The 22193-nt window shown below is 35.9% G+C and overlaps 1 protein-coding gene across 7 annotated transcripts in view; it reads right to left on the bottom strand.

The window, feature by feature from the left end:
- The window catches only part of LOC137237612 (solute carrier family 35 member F3), a 124785-nt gene extending 103286 nt beyond the window's left edge, over positions 1-21499 (bottom strand). For all 7 annotated transcript variants that reach the window (XM_067761446.1, XM_067761448.1, XM_067761449.1 and 4 more), the window contains exon 1: positions 21050-21499. The gene's annotated coding sequence lies outside the window, so the exon portion shown is untranslated. The remainder of the gene's footprint in view (positions 1-21049) is intronic.
- Between the last annotated feature and the right edge of the window lie 694 nt (positions 21500-22193).

Raw genomic sequence — 22193 nt, 5'->3', positions numbered from 1 at the left:
GACAGGGTCTAATTTGAAATCATGTGCCGCCAGAAGGCAGTCTCCAGTCAAAAACCCATCATGAGTCTTGGGTTGTAAAACTTGCATATCATCTTTGACACTTAGCAGCCCTTAATTTCCTGCTTACCATATGTAGCCCTCACCTTCTTTTAATCTCGCCCAATTTGATTGGAACGTCTACGGAACAAGTTTCGAGGGAATACCGTGAGCAAAAATGTTTGCACATTAAACAAAATTTTACGGTCCGTCATCAGGTTTTGAGTCGATGTACCTGGATCAGAGTCGTGCGCTCTACTCAGGTTTGTTATTGCTTTGTCAACGAAGTTTTATAAATTTGCTGTCGATAACAAAGATTGTGGGTGAACTATCAATTTTTTATCGAAGTTATCGAAAAATTATCGATAACTTATCAAAAGTTATCGATTTGTTATAGAAAGGTTTTCGATTTTTATAGCAAATTTATTGATGTATAACCAAAAATTATCGATTATTTGTGGAAAAAATGTTGACAAGTTATCAAAAATACATATATTTGTGATCAAAAAGTTATCGATTTATTATAGAATGGTCATCGATTTTTATCGGAAATTTATTGATGTTTAAACAAAAATTATCGATTATTTGCGGAACAAATGTTGACAAGTTATCAAAAAATTTATATATTTGTGATAAAAAAATTATCGTTTTGTTATCTATTTGATATAGAGAAGTTATCGATTACTTATCGGAGTGTTACCGATTTGTTATCGACGTGCTATCGATTTGTTATCGACGACTTTTCGGTTTTTTTTTTTAAACAGATATCGACAAAGCTTCAATATGAAATCAATTAGGCGTCTGTAATTCGTCGACAACAAACCGATAAGAAAACGCTAAGAGACCAAGAACATGTCAGTATCTGTTGTTAATGATAAAAATCTGACGAAACTTCTAAAAAATGCGGAAGTTGTTTGTTTCAGGTAAAGTAATCTCTATTGTGGTTTAACTCCAACCCCTGAGCGAACAAAAATGCATTAGTTTTCTAGGCGTACAGATTTATGTTAAGACATCAAACTTCACGTGCACTCGGTACTCACTCCTCCAAGATCTACGCGCTCATTTTCTGAAACCCGGTATATACGAAATTTTAAATAAAAAAGTTTCAGGTTAAGGCTCAAACTTTTAACCGTGCACATATTTGAAAGTCGCTAATAAATATTAAATAAAGGAAATTTGTTTCCTGGTCAGCTCACGCTAGTTTTCTGAAGTAATATGATATAAACCAATATCTCCAAGCAAATCGGAGACTCTTTGTCGATATACGCACACACTACAAAGTTTTGTAAAATGCGAGTAAGACAAAAAAACGAACACAGAAAAAACCAACAAAGCGTTACTGATTCCTGCACCGACCCTTCTATAAACTAAATACTGAAGGTTATTTACATGCATTGAATTATGTATGTACGTGTTCACTCTCTCATCTTCCATTTACATTTCGTGGTCACGGTTGCGTCTACTTTGCTACTAGACACCGCTTAGTTGACTTACGCCTAAATGTATGCAGTGGTGTTCAGAGTTTAGCACAAAATGTCATTGTTTGTCCGTATTGGTTAACCTCCAACCTCCAATCAATTTTCTGAAATCCAATGCCGAACAACAAGTGAAGACGCGTACATTGATTAAAGAATATATAAAAATAATTGAAAAGCGAAGGTGAGTGACTGAACTTGGGCACTAAGTATTATAAAAAGATATTAGAAATGTATGTAAAAAACTCAGCCTAAAAATATATTCTGATATGAAAATTGTTAGTCTCGTTTTTAATGAAGTATGAAACCATAGCTACGAGGGGTTTATTGTCTAAACTTCAAGCTTTTTTTTATTACAAATAATTAAATCAGTAGTATATTCCATAACAACAAACCTAAGTTACACAATTACGATTTACATGAAGCAATAAAAATTGTTTAATTCAAGCCGTACACTTTTTAAACGTCAAAATTATGATATAACTTATATTCCACACTATTACTAAGCTAGAATTACAGAGACTTAAGAAAGAAAATTGGGAGATGAGGTCGTCAACATAACGCTCATCTGCGCCTACGAGTGGACAGACGAGTTAGTCTATGTGTATAAGGACTCAATTTATGATAAAGGCCATACGATGGCTAATAAGATACGTCAGAGGTAATTTGAATACCTCAGCTGGCGATCCAACAGCTCCTGTGGCTTTGTTGTTGTTGTATCAATAAAGACACTACCCGAAGGTTTTTGTCCTTTGTCGGATATAGATCCGGTACGTTCCGGTAACAAGCACCATTAAGTTAAACCCTGACCATCTTAGGAACGACTTAACATGACGACATTGAACCTTCTAGGCCATCCCGCCCCACCCCCCTAGGGCCATGAGGAATATGGGGTTGCCTGATCGTCGGCTGCTAAAGAAACAGGATTCGCCACATGTAGGTGAGGTTGACAATTGGGTTGGAGAAGCAATAAATTGTGCTGCCAAACCCCTTTGAAAGGGTTGAGCCACACAACTCCATAAATCATTTGGGTATAATAGTCGCAGAAAGTCGGTAGCGTAATGCCATCGACGTGGATGTTCAATATTTCCGACACTTGTGCGGTCCATGTCGTGAATATGATCGCTGAAGACTTGTTCGGGTATAGAGCTTAGTTTTGCGTGGCGAAAAAATAGATAGGCTAGAGGGATAGTTGTAAATTATATAGTATAGCTCATAGACGGAAGCCCCAGGACCTGATGCAGTCATCGGCGTAGGTAGCAAAGGCGACAATGGTATAAAGAAACATCTTCAGATACAACAGCCCGCAACATATACTGCATCCTCATCTGCATATTTTGACATTTCTTAAGTTTTCTATTTATTTTTCATTTGGCATTTTATTCTGTCTGTTTATATTGCAGTACTCGAGTGAAAATTGTTCGCATTTTCATGCAATTTACTTATTGTACTTGGACTATTGTAGCAACAAGCACGTACACACGTATGTAAATACCCTGGAGAAAAAATGGGAGACCGCCACATAAAGCGACAATTTCGCACTACAAGTTTAATGGCTACCTCCGAACTGGTGGTAATCGGATGAAGAAAGAGACACATGTACCCCCAGTGCTTAAGTCTGACACCTACGACTGAGCCAGTTAAAACGCCTTCAAAAGGTTTACAAAGTGGAACATCACAATGTTAAGTGTCAGTTGAAAGCACTGCGAGCGTACATAATTTGAAACAGCACCGTCTTATAATGCGATGATTCTGCACTAGTTCGTAACTGCTGCGATTCGCTGCAGGGTAAATACACAAACTAGATATAAACGCCTAAATGCATGCTAATGGACAGGCACACAATTTCGAACGGCCAAATGTTTATTTGCCTTTTTTTGTCTCTTGACTGCAGCGGGCTAGTGAGAATAAAGGCAGCAAGTTCAACAATAATGGATAAAAGTGTGAGCAAATGTCAACTAAGGTACATATCTTTATAGAAAATAGGCAATGAAAGGAAAGATAAAATGATTGAACATCAGTTAGAATGTGAAATCACCTATTGGTGCTGCAAAATAAATATTTCGGCTTTGTAAACACACGCATGCAATTACAAAACAGAGAAAATAATTGATTTAGAAATCATGAGCCTTTTATATATAATAGCAGACACCCAGGCCTTTGGTACGCTGAATCTGAGTACTATGTTATTTTCTCAATACAAAATTGTTGCACAAATTTGAAGTCTACTTTTAGGCACTTTAGTAAAGGTATACCAGCCACATACATGTCGAGTTCCAAAAACCATGCGCGCTCGACATAGAATTGTATTTAGCTGATAAGAAAAAAAAACGTTTAAGTTAAAAAAAATTATCTCGGCTACTCTTCTTGCTACAAAACTCCAAAGTTATTGTTAGAAAATACGCCTGAAAGTGCGCTAAACATGTTGCTTTTGTCGCAGCGATCAAGGACAATAGTACAAAAACATATAAGCGGTGTTGGTTAGCGAAAAGGTTGTGCTTTCAAATAGTATACGCTGAAGTTATCGAGGCGCAACTACGCAATGAATGCGAATGAAACGTGACTTTCGTACCTTTATGTAAAAATACCTCGAACACAAAGAATAGGTGAAAATTATGAGTCGTTATTCAGATTTAGAAAACCGAAGACCTTTCGGCTAATATTAGCTCACTCCGATGTCTAGTCTTTTTACTTGAAATTTCATACTCAGCTGGGCTTACTTAGCATTCTACTTATTAGATTATAACGATATATGTAAATTCGAAATAGATATAGAATTTCCTTTAAGAAAATGTTAAGAGTGACTTGAACAAATATTGGGATATGGTGAAGTCCAAAAGCGAGGTTAGAAATTATGAAAGAGTTCCATAAAGGTTGGAATAAAGTAATTTAATATCTGATCGATGTTAGATTTGCCAGGTTTGAAACCGAACAGATATGATCCAATCAGTCGCTCCACGGTGCACATAGGTAGATTTTAGACATTTAGGCGGTCATAATTGAATTTCTGAAAGTTGCCACAATTACAAAAAAAAAGCACTCCCACAGCTTAAGAATAGACAGGGGAAAAATAATTCTACCCCTTCCCATCCATCGCATACCTGGCGTTAGCTGTCAAGTAATCGGAATTTAGCTATTTCTGAAACGCGTGTTATAGTCTTTTTTTAACCTATGTGAAATCGCATGTTTTAACGTGAATATTTTAAGTTTCAAGACAATTGAATTGAGTAATTGTGATGGATTCTGATATTTCAAGTAAATGCTAACATAATTAATGGTGGTTGTAATTTTTAAAAGTTATAAATTGATAAAGAACCTATTTAATTTAGGATGCTAAACAAATTTGTATTCTTTTTTTGATTTTTGGTGTTCATAACCAGTTTTGTTATGTTTCCAAGTCCGTCCAAGTGAAAATTAGTTTGGTATAATTAGCTTGCCAACTGCATTAAATTTAGCTGCATATACTTGCAGATAGGGGGTTAGATAGAGGGTTTGATACACCCTTGTTGCTGTACAACAAGAAAAATAGCCTCACTGCGCAGGTTGTTGTTGTTGTTGTAGCGATAAGGTTGCTCCCCGAAGGCTTTGGGGAGTGTTATCGATGTGATGGTCCTTTGCCGGATACAGATCCGGTACGCTCCGGTAACACAGAACCATTAAGGTGCTAGCCCGACCATCTTGGGAACGATTTATATTACCACGTTAAACCTTCAGGCCATCCCTCCCTTCCCACCCCCAACTTCCATGAGGAGCTTGGGGTCGCCAGAGCCTCGTCTGTTAGTGAAACAGGATTCGCCGCGGATAGGTGAGGTTGACAATGGGGTTTGGAGAAGCTATATATTGCGCTGGCAACCTGAAGGGTTGCACTACACAACCCCTTGAATCTGGTATTCTAGTCGCCTCTTACGATAGGCATACCTACCGCAGGTATATTCTGACCCCCTAACCCGCTGGGAATCACTGCGCAGGTATTTTTTAGCGATTTACAGTGTAATATATATTCTAATATAGCCGATTAGATACACAAATTATTATAATTTTTCATTTTTTAAACAGTTTTAAGAAGATATAAGCAATGAAATATTTTTGGCCGCCTAAAACTTGAAAATCTACCTATGTGCGGTGGTATTCAATGTTGTCGGGACCCTATATGCAATAACAGCAGCCTAATTTCTGTTAATTGACGCAGTTTTCAGAATTTACTTTCTGGCAAGCATGCACAACACTCTGCTTTAGCTTTACTAGCTCCTCTCTCTCATATTTAAATGGGCTCTGCAGGCGATTTATCAGCGCTCTCGACGGTTTTTTATTCGGGATATCACTGTTCGTTGTTGCTGTAGCGATAAAAAAACTCCTCGAAGGATTTGGGGAGTGTTATCGATGTTGATGATCGTTTGCTGGATATAGATCTGGTACGATTTAATATGACTACATTTAACCATCTAGGCCATCCCGCCCGCAAGATGAACTTGGGGTCTCCAGAGCCTCGCCTGCTTAATATGTGTTTGAAACATTCATATTTGTAACAGGATTCACCTCGCGTAGGTGATGTTGACTATTGGCTTGCGGAAGCAACCTATTCGCGCCTCATCATAATCAGGAACATAAACTTGATCGCCTTCAATCAACATAACGTGCTTAGATAAAATTTAGGCACTTACTTAAAATGCCAGCCCATAAATGATAAAATTATATACATATCATAAAAAAGCATTGAATAATAAATATGCAATCGTAACAGTAAATGAATTCACCCAAGCTTATTTATAATTTGTAATGATAAACAATGGCTGGACATGCGATTGCAATATTGAGAAAAAAAAAATGAGCTTATAAGTGGAGAAGAAGTAACTACGAACAGAAGGAAGACGTAAAAGAGAAGAATTTAAATGAATTCATAACAAAAATCCCCGAAACACTTGAAATTGCAGCTTCTCATGCAACTAATTGAATTAGTATCAGTTGCACACATATCTATGTATATATCAGTTGCTGCATGACTAATAAAGCAGTTAAATGTTACTTCCGATGATGCTGACGCGACTCTTGGCATGCTACTAGCTGTAAAGTTAGCATTGCGATATCGTGGCATCGACAACATGCATGTAATGGGGTGCAGAGATCCTTTCTAAGGTGGTAGTTCAGAAGTAACGAGGTAGGCTCGGACCATGATCATTGCTCTACAAAATAAATTTTCTTCAGGGACTAGCTGGGGTCCTTTGAGAGACTCCAGGGTTGATTTGTTTACCAATTCGTTACCTACTTACTTTGGGTTCGCTCAGGAAATAAACTATTCCAAAACGATTCGATTTAAACAAGTCACTTATTCGAAAGATGGATGCTCCAAAAAAATTGAGCGGTTCCGAAAAACATTTTCAAACCTGGTATTTAAAGAAATTTAATAGTTGTCATAAATTAAATTTACGCCCAATTTGAATAAGTAAGCCCCATTTTTTCTTATAATTATTTTCACAAAAAAATAAGTCCGATATTTTTGGTAGCCACTCTCGATTTCATCGGTGGTAGCGCGTAGCGATTTTTGCTATAACCGACTTAAGTCAACCGAAAAACTCGGTAGTCTCAACCGAAAAAAGAATTATGTTAGCATTGCTCATCCATTAATCAGTGTATCCATAAGCTTATTTCTCCGAGGGGTCTTCCGCTATCTACCATGTATTTGGCGATGAAAAACATGTACAAAAATACATATATTGTTATTTAAGGTCCATTTACACAGCAATTTCAGCTATTAATTAATGGAATCAGGACGATCGACCACGCCGTTTAGAGAAATGGTTTCATATACAGCTCAAAGCTCAAACATTAAAGTATCCATAAAGCTACATGGCTGTTACCCGATCAAAAATCTGGCACAGAGTACAGAAAAAGTTTAAATTGTTACCAAAAATTATGCAAAAGACGGAAGGTATAAAACCCGGGTCAAATTTCTGTCAGAACAAAAAAGGCGACCTTGTAACCAAAGTTCAGGGAGTGCTCAGATTCTAGAGGGTATCTCCCCCAGTTCCCAAAGCCCCCTCCCTCCACCCCCCTCCCGCCTCACGTGGATCCGCTACTGTCTCACATCCGCTGTTACTGACGAGGCCTAACTTATAAGCATGTGACGCCAGATGGCAGTATCCAGTTATTATGCCCATCTTGAGCCTTTGTGAAGGTGGGTACTATATCTATCTTGATTTGCCTAAAATGTGTCTGACCGCTACTCGTAGTATTGTAGTGAAACGGTTAGCATATGCGCATACGACAAAAAATCTATCATCCATTTTTCGCTCTTATTTGGAATCCAAAGCTATAAATAAAGTTTTGGTTATAAAGATGGAGATTCGGGCTGTTAGCGACCTTTGAGCAATTTTGGTCGTAGTGCGTTTGTTTAGCTATATTTTATTAAAATAATTTGTTAAAAATAAACGATTGTGAGCAAACAAAGAAATCAATTTGTACTATGTCACTATTGTGAATATTTGCACTGCATTACCGACAGTTTCTATAGTACGATAGATGGCAACGCAAGCTCTATTATATGCCAGATGGCAGCGCAAGCTGTAAGTTCTAATTGATTGGCGGCAGTTCCTATTATACGCTAGAGGGCAGCGCAAGCTGTAAGTTAATAGAACCGTTGATTTCTGTTGATATCTGATAAGAGACTTTTATATTGGTTGCGCAAGATGGGAACAGTTCAGGCTCGTTTCATTGAACTTCTAAAATTTTTCCATAAAGTTAGGTTTGAACACGGACCCAAAAGCTATCTCTAGATAGCTCTAGAATCCGAAATCTCAAACGATTCGAAAACAATTCCATAGTACCTAGACCCGAAACGAGCTTGAATTGAACCTGAAAACAATGACGAAACACTTCTAAAATTACCCGAGCCGAGCTACACAGTTCATATGGGAATACCTTGACTCCCTCAAGCCGTGACCAATAACCCATTGTGCCGAAATGAGTACGCAAATGGTCTTCGATTAGTCCCAAATTGGTCGTGTAAAAGTTTTGAAATTAACCCCATACATTTTCGAATCCGGACATCATACCGTAATAGTCCTAGAATGATTGAAATTATTCCGAAATAGTTCCGAAAATAATGCCAAAATTGTTCTGCACAGCTCCCGAAATTGTCTTGATGGTCTTATGCCGTAGTCAACCATATAGTTCGCACAATGTAAGTTCACGTGCGAATGATTTCATTTGCCCAATTTATCGCAGGTCTTCCAACAAAGTCTATATGGTGGCAACTGGTGAGCCCAAATGGCAAAGCAGCCGTTTTTGTTACATAGAATCGGAATTATGATTGGTATCTTTGACCACGCATGTGATTCATTCCGTAACAGTCTTTTGCTTGCAGGCAAGTAAATATGTGCGCTGTTACTACGATGCTACGATGCCGTTACGAGAGGTTACTTTGACATCGTGCTAATGTGTTTTTTATTACATAAAAGGTTCCGTTTCACAAAAATACTAGTCACAAATGAATTTGCTCTGAAATTTTTCCTTCTCAGAAATAATTTACTTATAGTATTACAAGACCATTGGAAATCGAAAACTTTGATCTTACAACACAACAGAAATGACAGCACAAATGAGATCCCTTGGGGTATCAATGAATCAATAAAATGATTTGATTACAAAAAGCTTTTATTATCTATTCAGCTAACATCCTTACTCACCGAAGTGGCTAATGAAATGCACAACGAGATATTATCTCTAATTCGGGTAGCAAAAGGCCCGTCAAACCAACCAAGGAATGATACTGCAAGGTAACATGAAGATTTTTTTATCATTAGTCGCCCAGGCAGCAACACTCATATACAAACTACAAACGAAGTACAAATAAATATAAAAGCTGTCATGAGACAAGAACTACACCGCCATGGCGTATACGTGACATGACATTTTTATAGAGATAGTCAAACGGCATGTTAAAAGCACTGTCTACCGGAAGGCGTTATAACAAGACAGTTAACAAATAATAAAAAAACAACATACAAACCGCACCAGTAAAATACGAAATAAAAGTTGAACAGAAATAAAAGCGAAAAGAAAATAACAAAGAAATGAACAACATTGAAAAAACCATTACAAAAGCCTTTAGGCTTAATAAAAAATATGTTGGTTTTTAGTGGCATAAACAATAAAACCGAAAATATCTGAAAAGGGAAACACGAACGGAATAAAAACACAAAAAAAAAGTATCTAAGGCGCCTTTATAAACGTGCATTGCGAGCTTTGCGCTTTCATTCATGGCATTTAGCACTAAAAGGCGACAAAAGGGAACGGGAATGTTTTAAGAGGTAATGAGACGCTTTTAGTGTGCCATTGAGCGTTGCATACAGCGTTGACAGATTGACGACGCCGTCGTCATTTTGACGATTTTCAACTAGAATGACGCTTGGACGAATTTGTAATGAAAAATGACGATTTCAGCCAACATTCCAAATCCGTTTTCTATTCTACATAGTTGCGCCGGTAGAGACTGGCTTAATGCTTTCTGTAAACGCCACAAGGACCAGTTAGGTATCCGTTCTCCTACTGGAACTTCGTTTGATAGATCAAAAGATATCAATAAAGAAAATGTTAATATGTCTTTTGATTTGCTTGAGGAAGAGTTTGAAAAGCATATATTATCAGCCACTCACATTTATAATGTAGATAAGACGGGGCTTTCTGTTGTGCAAACCAAATTTTCAAAAGTCATTGGTAAGAAAGGTAAAACGCATATTGTAATAAGTGGCATGAGAGCTGCTGGAAATTTTGTGGCCCCTTCACTTTTCCTAGAAAAAATCACATCGATCAGCTCATGAAAAATGCGCCACCTGGCTCTCGATCTTCTTGACACTTATCAGGTTGGGTGCAGCTTCTTGACAAATTCACAATGATTTCTTCAATTCTCGAATTCACAAAACCAACGAAAGAAGATCCAGTAATGTTGATTTTAGATGGACACTACAGTAATAAATATTGAAGTGATCCACTTAGCTCGTGAAAACGGAGTGGTGATGATATCATTGCCTCCGCATTCCACCCATAAAATGCAACCGCTAGACAGAGCATTCATGAGCCCACTCAAGACTTATTACAGTAACGAATTGAAGCGTCTTATGAGAGAAAATGAACGAAAAGTTACTCAATTCGATTTAGTTGATCTATTTTCCAAAGCGTATTATAAGGTTCAGACTGGCCAGGCTGAAGTTAACGGTTTCAGATGTACTGGTATATGTATACCCATTCGATCGAAATATTTTTACTGATGCAGACTATATTGCTGTAAATGATATGTATGAGCACGTATCTGCCGAAAACTCTGAAGTTTCCGAGAAAAATAATGCAACTTCGGAGACTGGACGTACTCTTACTTCACCGACATCTAATACAAATCGAGTGACTTCTCCAGAGCCTGTGGCATCTCCAGAACCTGTGGCATCAACCAGTAAAGGAGTGGTTTCACCATGGCAGATTTGACCATTGCCAAAAATTAGAAAGCCAGTTGCTACCGGAAGAGGAAGAAAATCAAAAGCTACAGTATTAACAAAATCACCATATAAAAATCAGTTGGAAGAAAGCTTTCGGTAGATACGGGAAAAAGTGAAGCCAAAAATTAAAAAAGAAAAGGAACCTTCAAAAAACCAGCAGCGAAAGCTATAAAAGCTAAATGTGAAGAATTAACCAGTGACTCCGAAGTAAGCGTCGTCTACGCAGAATCGAATCAAGGAGATTTTGTTGAAATGCCTCCAGACGGAGCAAGTTGCTCCTTTTGCGAAAATTTATGGAAGGACGAAAGAAATATATCAGAATGGAGTGCTTGTTTACAGTGCGATACGGTTTGGGCTCATAACGTTTGCATTCCCAAAAAGAATCCAATTTTTATTTTAATATTAATAGTTCTTAAAGCTGGAGACATTGGTGCTTTATCGGTAACCGTATCGGTAACCTTATAACAGCTGATTCGACCAACCTTATGAGAATCAATGCGATCGATTATTGGTGCCGCTAAGGTCGTAACCGTATCGTAGCCAACCAATTGGGTTTTGGTTTACCGTCGTAACGATAAACAGCTGATTACGTTAGGGATAAGGATACAGCGATACGACATACGGCACCAATGACTTCGGCTTAAGCAATTTAGATATTTCCAATAACTTATTCATTTTTAGTATCAACGAGCCAAGGAGGCATTTTATTTTCTTTAGTAAGACTGATCGGGTTATTATTCGCGTTAAATGGTATATTAAACTAAATTAGCTTACGTTTACGTACCACATTACGCGCTAATTTCTGGGGCAGCGGCATTTCGGGCTCACCCGAATTTCGTCTTATAATTTGTAAACTGTTGGTGGTATACAACTTTTAATAAATTATGCTATAGATGATATTTTACGAAACAAAATGTGACGAAAAAGAGGTGAACTGGACTTTTGGTTACGCCAAAATTACCCAAAAACTAAACGCTATACCACAAATGCCGCAGTTCCTCTATTTTGAAGATATTTCAAACGTTCCTCCAAAAGTTTTTCTGAAAAATACTTCCACTATCAAAAGAGCTGACTCTACATACGCCTTTTCTAATTTATGTGCAATCGTTGCAGATCTAATGTGCTTGCCACATTCTTCAGCGAATGTAGAACGAATTTTTTCTAAAATAAATTTAAACAAAACAAAAATCCGAAACCGTCTGGAAACTGATACATTAAAAGGAATATTAAGTACTAGCTAAAGATTATTTAAAATTGAATAACTTTTCCTGTCATAATATTGAACCGCAAATAAATATGCTAAAAAAATTAACGCAAAAATGTATAACTAAGAAACCAAAATTATATAGGGGGTTCGATTCGAGCTCAAAGAAAAAAAAATTATTATTGTTAATATGACTGAAAACAAGTACCTTTTGTATGTAATACAAAATTTATCTTTTAAAACGTTTTTGTTATTCACAAAATAAAACGAAATGAATTGAAAACGTTCAAGGTTCGAATCGAGTTCAAGGCCAGAACAATAATTTTTTTCCTAATGATAATTATTGTTATTTTTTAATTTTTCTAAATTTGAAAAATTGTATTTTGTTTTTGGAATAGTAAGTAGAAAATACAATTTTTCAAATTTAGAAAAATTAAAAAAAAAAATAACAATAATTATCATTAGGAAAAAAATTATTGTTCTGGCCTTGAGCTCGATTCGAACCTTGAATGATTTATCAATAGGACGATAAAAACAAAAACAATTGTGAATTGAAAACGATTTTATATGTTGTATCTGGCAACAAAAAATAATTTATTTTAAAATAAATAATTTAATTTATAATCAAAGACAATTCTCAGAAAAGCGCTTATAAAGTTAATATTGTTGAATGAAATCCGGCGATCTCATTTTGGTTTCCTAACGCAACTTTGGTTGTTATTGGTTGTTGCTATAGATATGACGATTTTTGACGATTTTTTGGGCGGCGTCTGACGACTTGGAAAAAAAATATATGGCAACGATGGTTGCAAATAAAACAAAAGAGCTGTTAAATAAGATGTGAGATTATATGCTTTAAATATTTTGTTTTTATTTAGTTCGAGAAGAATCGTAGTGAAGAACCGTTGTTTATAAAATTTATGACTGTCGATTTGCTTTTAACTATATTTGTATGTGCATAAAAGTACATAACGTCAGTGACGGTGCAAAACCGCTCATATTTTTTTTCAAATTTCCTAACTTTAGTGTGCAAAATTTCAGGCTTCCGCCATAAATATTTTCTTCAATATTATCATTACCGCTATGAGCTAAGTAATTTAATGAAGTATTTAAAGAGTAGAACTTGTGGGAATTTGTTCAATGTTCGATTTGTGAACATACAGGTGTACGTTGATTTTTAAATTAGTTAGAGGGGTAGATTTTAAACCACAACAGAGGTAACTTTAGCACAAGCAAACATTTTAATTAGATGACTATATCAACATTCAAGTTGATATTTAAAAAATCTTTTATTTTGATTGTAAGTATAAAAATTTATTTTTGTTTATTTTTGAGTTTAGATATTTTCCAACTAATTAGAATTTTCTTTTTTTTGAAGTTATTCAAAATTTTAAGTTAACACGAAAACTCAATTAAAATTATTTTAAAAATTAAAGTAAAGAGTACAAAGTAGTTAACACTATAATGACAAACCGATATTTTTTCGATAACAAATCGATAGATTTTCGATGAATAATCGATGACTTTTCGACAGTAAATCGAAAATTTTGTGATAGAAAATCGATAACATTCCGATAACAAATCGATAATATTTCTACAAATTTTCCATAAATAATCGATAAATTGTGGATAATAAATCGAAAATTTTTTTATAGAAAATCGATAACATTCCGATATCAAATCGATAATATTTCTATAAATTTTCCATAAATAATCCATAAATTTTCGATAATAAATACAAAACTTTTAGTAACAAACCTATCATAATCAATTATTTAAAACCATTGTTATCGATGACGAATACCCATAGCTTGTCCTTAATAATCCGATAGCTTATGGATAACAAACTGTTAGCACGAGCTCGTGAGTTTAGATGTCTATTCATTTAAAATTAATGTTTTTGAGTTGACTAGAAGCTGTCAAGGGTTTGATGTAAAACTACAATATAGGTAACTTTCCAAATGTTTTTAAATTGGTAACTTATCAATAACTTTTCGATAACTAATCAATAACTTCTTGTTAGAAAATCGGCAACATTCCGAAAAAAATTTATAACTTTTGAAAATATACTGATAAATTTTAGATAAATAATCGATAATTTTTGGATAATACATCGATAATATTTAATAATAACAAATCAATAGATCGTCAAATCGGTAACTCCTTGAAATCCTTTGTAATCGATCTTAAATGTACAATAACTAGAGTGTGCCTTGTCGATAACAAACCTAAAACAAATCGATAACTAGTCAATAGTAATACAAACGTCGATAGCAAACGGAAAACTCATCGATAACAAACCGTTAGCACTTCGATAGCAAATTGATAACACAATGCCCAGTCTTATGTCTCCAAAACACAGTGCACTGTGAATACTCGCCATAAAGAGGGAAATGAAATGAGAATGGAGAGAATGAGAGCACAAAAAGGCCCTTGGAGACATAAATCGTGAATTGGCCGTTGAGGAAAGCAACCTCCCCAGGGATACGCGTGTCACTCTAGCTCAACTTCGATTTGGATACTGTAAAGCTTAAACTTTCCAACATCCGCAAGGTATGCTCTATGCCTTCCATGATTCGGGGCCATACATCAGCACATGTATGATAAACGACTTGTTCAGCGTCACTTTTGTTCGTCGAGAGGAGTTTGATTTCAAGGCCGACATTATTTCCTCTGTTAACGCTGGGTCTCAGATAGATGAAGTCCTTCACAGTCTCGAATTTACAAATATCCTTCAGTAGTGACGTGGCTGCCAAGGCGCTAAAGCATCGATTCGTTCTTGGACGACAGCAAGTACTTCGTCTTGTCCTAATAATCCATCACGCATCAATAAATAATAAAAAGTTTACGAAATGTAATTTTTTGTTACAGAAATTATAGGCGGTTTAGCACTTGCATCGACTTTATTGTATATGTGTACATATGTATGTACTTTGTGCAAGTTTAAAAGTTTGAGTGAAATACTTTTAGCAATTACTGGACTTTTTTCTTCATTTGCCTAGTCTTTTATTCAATTTATTTGTTTTTCTGCTGCTGCTATTTGCATTTTCCATTTTCAACAAACAGCGGCTTAACAAATGCATACATACATTTACATAGATGTACATATATATATATATATATGTGTGTGTGTGTGTGTGTACACTCTTTGAAAAGTTTCTTTGATTGTGTGTATCCAAAAATGCCTCAACTAGCGTACACACCCTGCAAAATCGTTGGACCATGTGGTCCACTGGAGTACTTACCATTCTACTCCACTGTAATGCAGCGATGGACCAACTCATGTTTCTACACGAACATGTTGTAAGCCGATCATTGCTCGTTTTTAACGATTGTAATCACTACACGACATTTATTGGACTGTGGGTACTCCATGGATTACTCTGATGTAATGCGGAGCTGGATTATATGGTCCGGTCCTAGGACATCGCAATGTTAATTGGACCATATTTTTTGTATGAATTGTGGTTAATTTTGGGCCACTCGCTTGGTCCGTAGCGAGTACTCCATACATGCATGCATGGAGTACTCGCGATTTTTGCAGGGCACTTGCACATATTCGTACGTACAATATGTTTTTATGTATGTGTGTATGTATGTATGTTCAGGAATATAGGACACGAAGGTTGCTCTTCGGGCGTTTCCATTCCCTGACTTTAACTTAACATCGTCATTGGTTACCCTGCTGGAATATTTATATTCAAATAAAATTAAATAAATACAAGGCGCGATTACCTCCTAAGAGATTTTAGGCCGAGCTTCTCTTCCAATTTGTGTCGTGCTCTTTTTAAATTATTAATTATGATTTATAATTTGCATCAATATAAACGTAAACAAACATGTGTTGTAATTTTCAAAAATTGAGAAATCGATTTGAAAAATGATAGCGCCGTACTTGAACTCCATCGGAACTCTTCATGAAGCCATTAAAAACTTGTGTAAATGGAATCAGAGCTATGAAGAAAAAAAAAAAAATAAATCTGTATACAAATTATCGTCAAAGTCTAGGTTAGGTTGTACTGGCTGGTCAATAAAGACCTCACATAGACTGAATGTGTCCATAGTGTTACCAGAATTTGTTTGACGACCAAACGGAAGAACCCCAATCAGGTGTCAGGTCATATGTTATAGCATAACTCCGTCCTTTTGGCAAATAATAGCAGTTTTCTAGGACCCAGCTGAATTGCTGTCTCAAGATCTGGCTACTCTGCCGCCCCTAAAGCTGGAGCCCTGATATTACGAGCGCAGTACATGAACACAGAACGTGCTCAACCGTTTCTTCCTGCAGCTCGCATTTCCTGCACATGCTGTTACTGACGAGGCCTAACTTATAAGCATGTGACGCCAGAAGGCAGTGTCCAGTCAGTATGCCTACCATGAGCCTTAAGTCTTCTCTCTCTTCAGAGATAGAGAGAGCCACCTTGTGAGTCTAATATCATAGGCAAACTTGATCTTAGAAATTTTGCAGCCCCGCGCTTTTGTACACGCCTTTCCTGCTTAATGGATCATATGCAAGCCCTGTAACCTCTTGATTTCTCCCAAACGGATTGGAACGTCTATCGTCGACTCAGCGAGTGTTGTACCCTCCTTTGCCAACTCATAGGCCTTTTCGTTAACTTTTATCCCTTTATGACCGGGAACACAATAAAAACGTATGGGCCGGCCTGAGCGAAGTTTTTCCAATGCTTCTTTGCATTCCAGAACACTTCTTGATGAAGTACTGTGTGAGATTATTGCCGTAATCGCAGCCTGACTATCAATATATAAATTGACGCGACGTCAAAGTCTAAGTTTTAAACAGTTTCTGCAGAGCTATGAAACTTAAACAGCGTATACTCTCTACATACCGCCTAGTACAGAAACTACTCGTCTAGTAAAGAGAGGAAAAGAGATAACAGATAACCCCCAAAACATTTTGCGGAATATCTTAGCGGCTGTAAGAGTAATAACAACATGTTGAGCAAAATTTCCAAATTTGTCAGAATTGAAGAAGGATTCTCCAAACCGTTCGAGAACGAACGAAGTGCCAGTAAATGTGGCTCGATTCTTATGATTTTTTCGAAACTACGAGCGGTAGAACTCAACGGCTAAGGTATCATGTTTAAACTCATTATTGGTCGAGATGAAAATTCAGCTCTGATTTTATCATTATGTACTAAAGCAGCTATAGGCTTTGTTGCATGTTATAGAGCTATTGAGGCTTTTTCTGGTCGGCATTTGAAGTTGTGAGGAGTGCCCTGTCTGGAGGTTACGTTATCCGAATATTGTCTGTTATGTACATAAATTGGTATATCTTCATTTACGAAAATTTTCTATATTATATCTTATCCGGATTTTGAAAATCTGAATAGTAAAGTGCATGTATTTTTTTAATAGTTGAGGGTAGTGCACCAAATTTTGATTACGTTACACTTTCATTAGCATTACACTACTTATATTGGAAAAATTTTAGTGCGTACAGTTTTTTATCACTATTAGTACTGCTGCTTTTCTCCACTGCGATTAAACAAATTTATTGGAGTTATTTAAATTTTTCACTATTTCTCATCTGAGTACAAAATCAAAAAAATATAAATATTGGAAATTTTCTATGTGGCACTCAAATGAGTGAAGAAAAGTTTTTGTGCACTAAGCTGAAGCTGAAAATATTGTAACGAATTTAGTGCAATTCTGCTTATTTGTAACCTTCTACTAACGTTCGAATCCACTATTCAATAATGCAAAATGGCCTTTATTAAAGTACTTCACAATAACAACTTCACAATAACACTTCTACTGCTCAACAGATAGCGTGCTTAAATCAAACTGACTAACTGATTCTCAGCTTTACCTCCTTTACCGTGATTTCTCGTTCGCATACTTCTAGGCGTTTCTATTTCTAGAATTTACTAGCAGCTATAAAATTACCAGCTATAACATAACTACAAATGCACGTTATAGCTTCTCATATGCGCGTGTATATGTGAGTGATACTTCCACAGATAATTGCCTACTTTTGGGAGCATCTCAGATAAGATATATGCATGTGTCTGTGCATCTCTCTCCGCTGCGTGTTTATGTAGATACAAGCAAAAATTTTTGAAGATAAAGATGTTGCATGCGCGAACTTTAGTGGAAAGCAGCGGAGCTTCACAAAATTCAAGTAGGTCACTTCCACCACACCACAAATTTTAACACGATTTTTAACATAATCTAAGCACACAAAATACACCGATTGTAGTTTTGGAGTGTAAAAATGTGAATTCTGAACACATTAGCTGAATAAAAAGTGTACAAATAATTGTTAAATAATAAATACAGACAGTGGTAGTTTAACAAATTCTGCTGTGGTAAGTGGTGAATGTGACCTACTAGAATTTTGTGAAGCTTGCTTCACACTATTTTTCGTCCCTGCAATGTCTCTATGTTAATATTGTCTCTGATACAAGTGACTGACTTAGAAATTAAAAATTAATTAATATCTCATATTTCCAATGCTTGAAAATCACAGCGTAAAAAAAGGAATGCTAAATACTATAAAAATTGCATCGCTCGTTACACTATGGAATATATTCATTCTATGTGAGGTCTTTGTTGGGCGACCAGGTCGACTGGTGGAAGGTGGCCGGTGTGCCTGCCAAAACGAAACATGACAAAGATTTGACTAAGAAAAACGCTGATTAGTCGGTTGCACCCAAATAAATAAAAAGTTGGCAGTAACTAACTTCACTATCCTTTTATAGGGACACAAGTGCGAGTACACATGTCCTCAGTAAGTTGGCACATTCCAACAGGGGTTGTAAATTGATGCATACAAACATCAATTATACTCAACGTTCAGACAGACTTCTTTCTCTTTTGCAATCAAGTAAATCTATGAGATCTAATTTATCGAAGCACCTTAGCTATATATTGTTACACCATTCACCCTTTTCTGCTCAACGATCCGGCCTTTAACGCTTGATTAACATAGATAAATGTTGGGTCTTGGGACCGTATACCATAAATCTCTAGTTTTCATATTACAAACCTTCAATATACTCATCCGCAACTACATGATATTGTAACCTGATAATTATACACCTTCTGCTAACGTTCGAATCGCTGAACTGTCGAATAAATAACTCCAATATTCCGTATTGCAAATGGTCTTTATTAGACTACTTTGGGAATAGTACTTCACAATTTTACTTCACTTATACCGTCTTTAAATCAAACTGTTTAGTTATTCCTCAGCTTGTGGTACAATGTGTTACTCTCAAGATCCTTTGACTAAAACTTGTTCATTTCCTCTCAGGAGCTGTGTAATTCTGAAGCAATTAAATAATTTCCGCGGGATTGACGTCTAGAAAATGGAAGTTAAGCCAGCGAGGCTAATTTCGTATACAAAATAATACCCTGCGACCTAACAAAATACAGCGCGCAGGAGTTATTTCATATTTCAGAATGTCATGAATGTAGTTTTTTTATGACACTGAAAAAAATTTATGTTTCAGAAAAAATCAAGAAGCAACACTTTAAGTTATGAGGAAGAGCATTGTCAAATGTGACTCCATTTTTTATACCCAGCTGTACATGTACACAGGGTATTATAACATTGATTGCATAACGGTTGGTTGTACAGGCATAAAGGAATCGAGATAGATATAGACTTCCATATATCAAAATCATCGGTATCGAAAAAATATTTGATTGATCCATGTCCGTCCGTCCGCCCGTCTGTCCGTTAACACGGCAACTTGAGTAAATATTGAGATATCTTCACCAAATTTTCTTACACGAGCTTATCTGGACCCAGAATAGATTCGAATTGAAAATGAGCAAAATCTGATGATAACAACGCCCACTTTTTATATATAAAACATTTTGGAAAACACAAAAAAACTGATTAGTCAGTAAATAGCACACCTGGAATATTGAAATTTGACGTGTGGACTGTTATTGAGTCTTGATAAAAATTTGAAAAAAAAATTTAAAATGGGCGTGACACCGCCCACTTCTGATAAAATCAATTTTACAAATATTATTAATCATAAATCAAGAATCGTTGAAGCTATCGTAACAAAATTCGGCAGAGAGGTTACCTTTACTATAAGGAATGCTTTGAAGAAAAATTAACGAAATCGGTTAAGGACCACGCCCACTTTTATAAAAAAGATTTTAAAAGGGTCGTGGACGAGTAAAATAAGCAATGCAAAAATAATGCAAAAAAGAGCTTTATATCAATGGTATTTCATTTCCAAAGTGGATTTATAACAACAAATAGGAAAAACTTCCAATTTTAAAAAATGGGCGTGGCACCGACCCTTTTATGACTAAGCAATTTGTTATGTTTCGGGAGCCATAACTCGAAGAAAAATTAGTTCAGAATAAACCATATGTACATATATGTATTATTTCGCAGCCTTGTAACACTATTAAGCACACAAAACAAACAACAACAGCATTTCAAGTGTACAGCTGGGTATGTAATGTTCAGTTTCACCCGAACTTAGACTTCCTTACTTGTTAATTTTTTATCTACCTCTCTGGTTTTATTGCACCATGATATAGTGAAATAACATTTTCAGATAGGACAAGCAAACCAAATTTCACCTAAAAATGAGACACCCTAGTGTGTATGTACTGCTAAGCGTCCGAGCTTGGTATAGCGATTACAATGTACTTAACTTTTCCTTACTTATTATACCTACACGATGCTCTCCACCTCAGCCACATTAGTATTTATTTATATTTTTCTTTTGAAATTTATTCCCAACGGTCTCTGCGGTCTTGAACGCATTTAAAATTTAATTACACATTATACTTGAGAAAATCTGTCAGGATGTATCCACTTTTGTGTATATGGGTATGTATCTCTAAGTATGTACCTTTTTGCTTTAGTTGATTAAAGTTGCTGCAACATTTCCATTATGAAAATTATGCAATTTTGCGTTTTATTTTAATTAAATTATATTATTAAATGCACTATCAAACGAGTAAATTGATTCATCCTTGGTTTTTTACAAATATTTTTTTTCAGCTTTTCTTCACTTTTCTTAAAAAACTTTTCTAAACTGCACTAATTGGCAGGATATCTTTTGAGCCAGCTTAGCATTTTGTTTGCCATATTCACTGAAATTATTTAAGCTGTGGTGAGCTCTTATTCCATATACATATCAATAGCTATACATATGTATATATGTAACTGTAATTACACTTTAACCATTCACCACAGCTGCTGCACAAATAAAAGGATTCTCACAATTGTATATAATTATTATTTTATTTGTTGTTTCGTTTAATTAAAATTTAAAAATATGCACCTTTTCCGCATCACGTTTATTTCTAGGGATCTCAGCGTTGACTGGATTGACCATTTGTTTCATATCGTTGCTTAACTTTCTTAAGACATTAATACTTGTGGGGGTGATGCTTGGAAAGCTTAAAAGTTTATATGACCCAAACTTTTCCCGTTACTCTCAATTTGCTATTCGGCTTTTTGAGCGCGCCGGGAAACACTTGTTTATTTTTTTACTCTCAGCAGGATTGGCGCCTATTTTAGGGGTTTGTTTATATTTTGTTTTTTTCACATATTTGTTGTTGGATTGGTGAAAACAAACATTTTCCACTCATGCGCTCAGCTGTTTTCACCAATTCATATGAATGACACCAACCTGCTTGAAGTCAATGCACTCGTTCGCGTGTCAATCTATTAGATATGAATGGACTGTTGTTGTTGAAGTTTTATAAATAACTTTTATTTGTTACTAATTTTATTACATACTTTGACATGTTAATTTGTTTACTTTGTAAGTAATATCCTAGATTAGTAACGTGCAGGAGCAATAGCCAAGCCTTGGAGTCCATTGAATGGAAAATTAATTTTTAAACAAAGGGTGCGTTACGTCATAATAAATCAAAACAGAAATATTCTTCTATCTATTTACGTCACTTGGCCATCATCATCAGCATTAATTGGCGCTTACCCACCCTGAGCCTGCATAACAAGTCGTGCTGGTAAGGGGACTTCAA

The sequence above is a fragment of the Eurosta solidaginis genome, chromosome 1 (assembly GCF_040869045.1).
Source record: "Eurosta solidaginis isolate ZX-2024a chromosome 1, ASM4086904v1, whole genome shotgun sequence".
Classification (NCBI taxonomy): Eukaryota; Metazoa; Arthropoda; class Insecta; order Diptera; family Tephritidae; genus Eurosta; species Eurosta solidaginis.
Note: the sequence above shows the minus strand (reverse complement) of the source record. Positions and strands in the feature narration are given on the sequence as shown.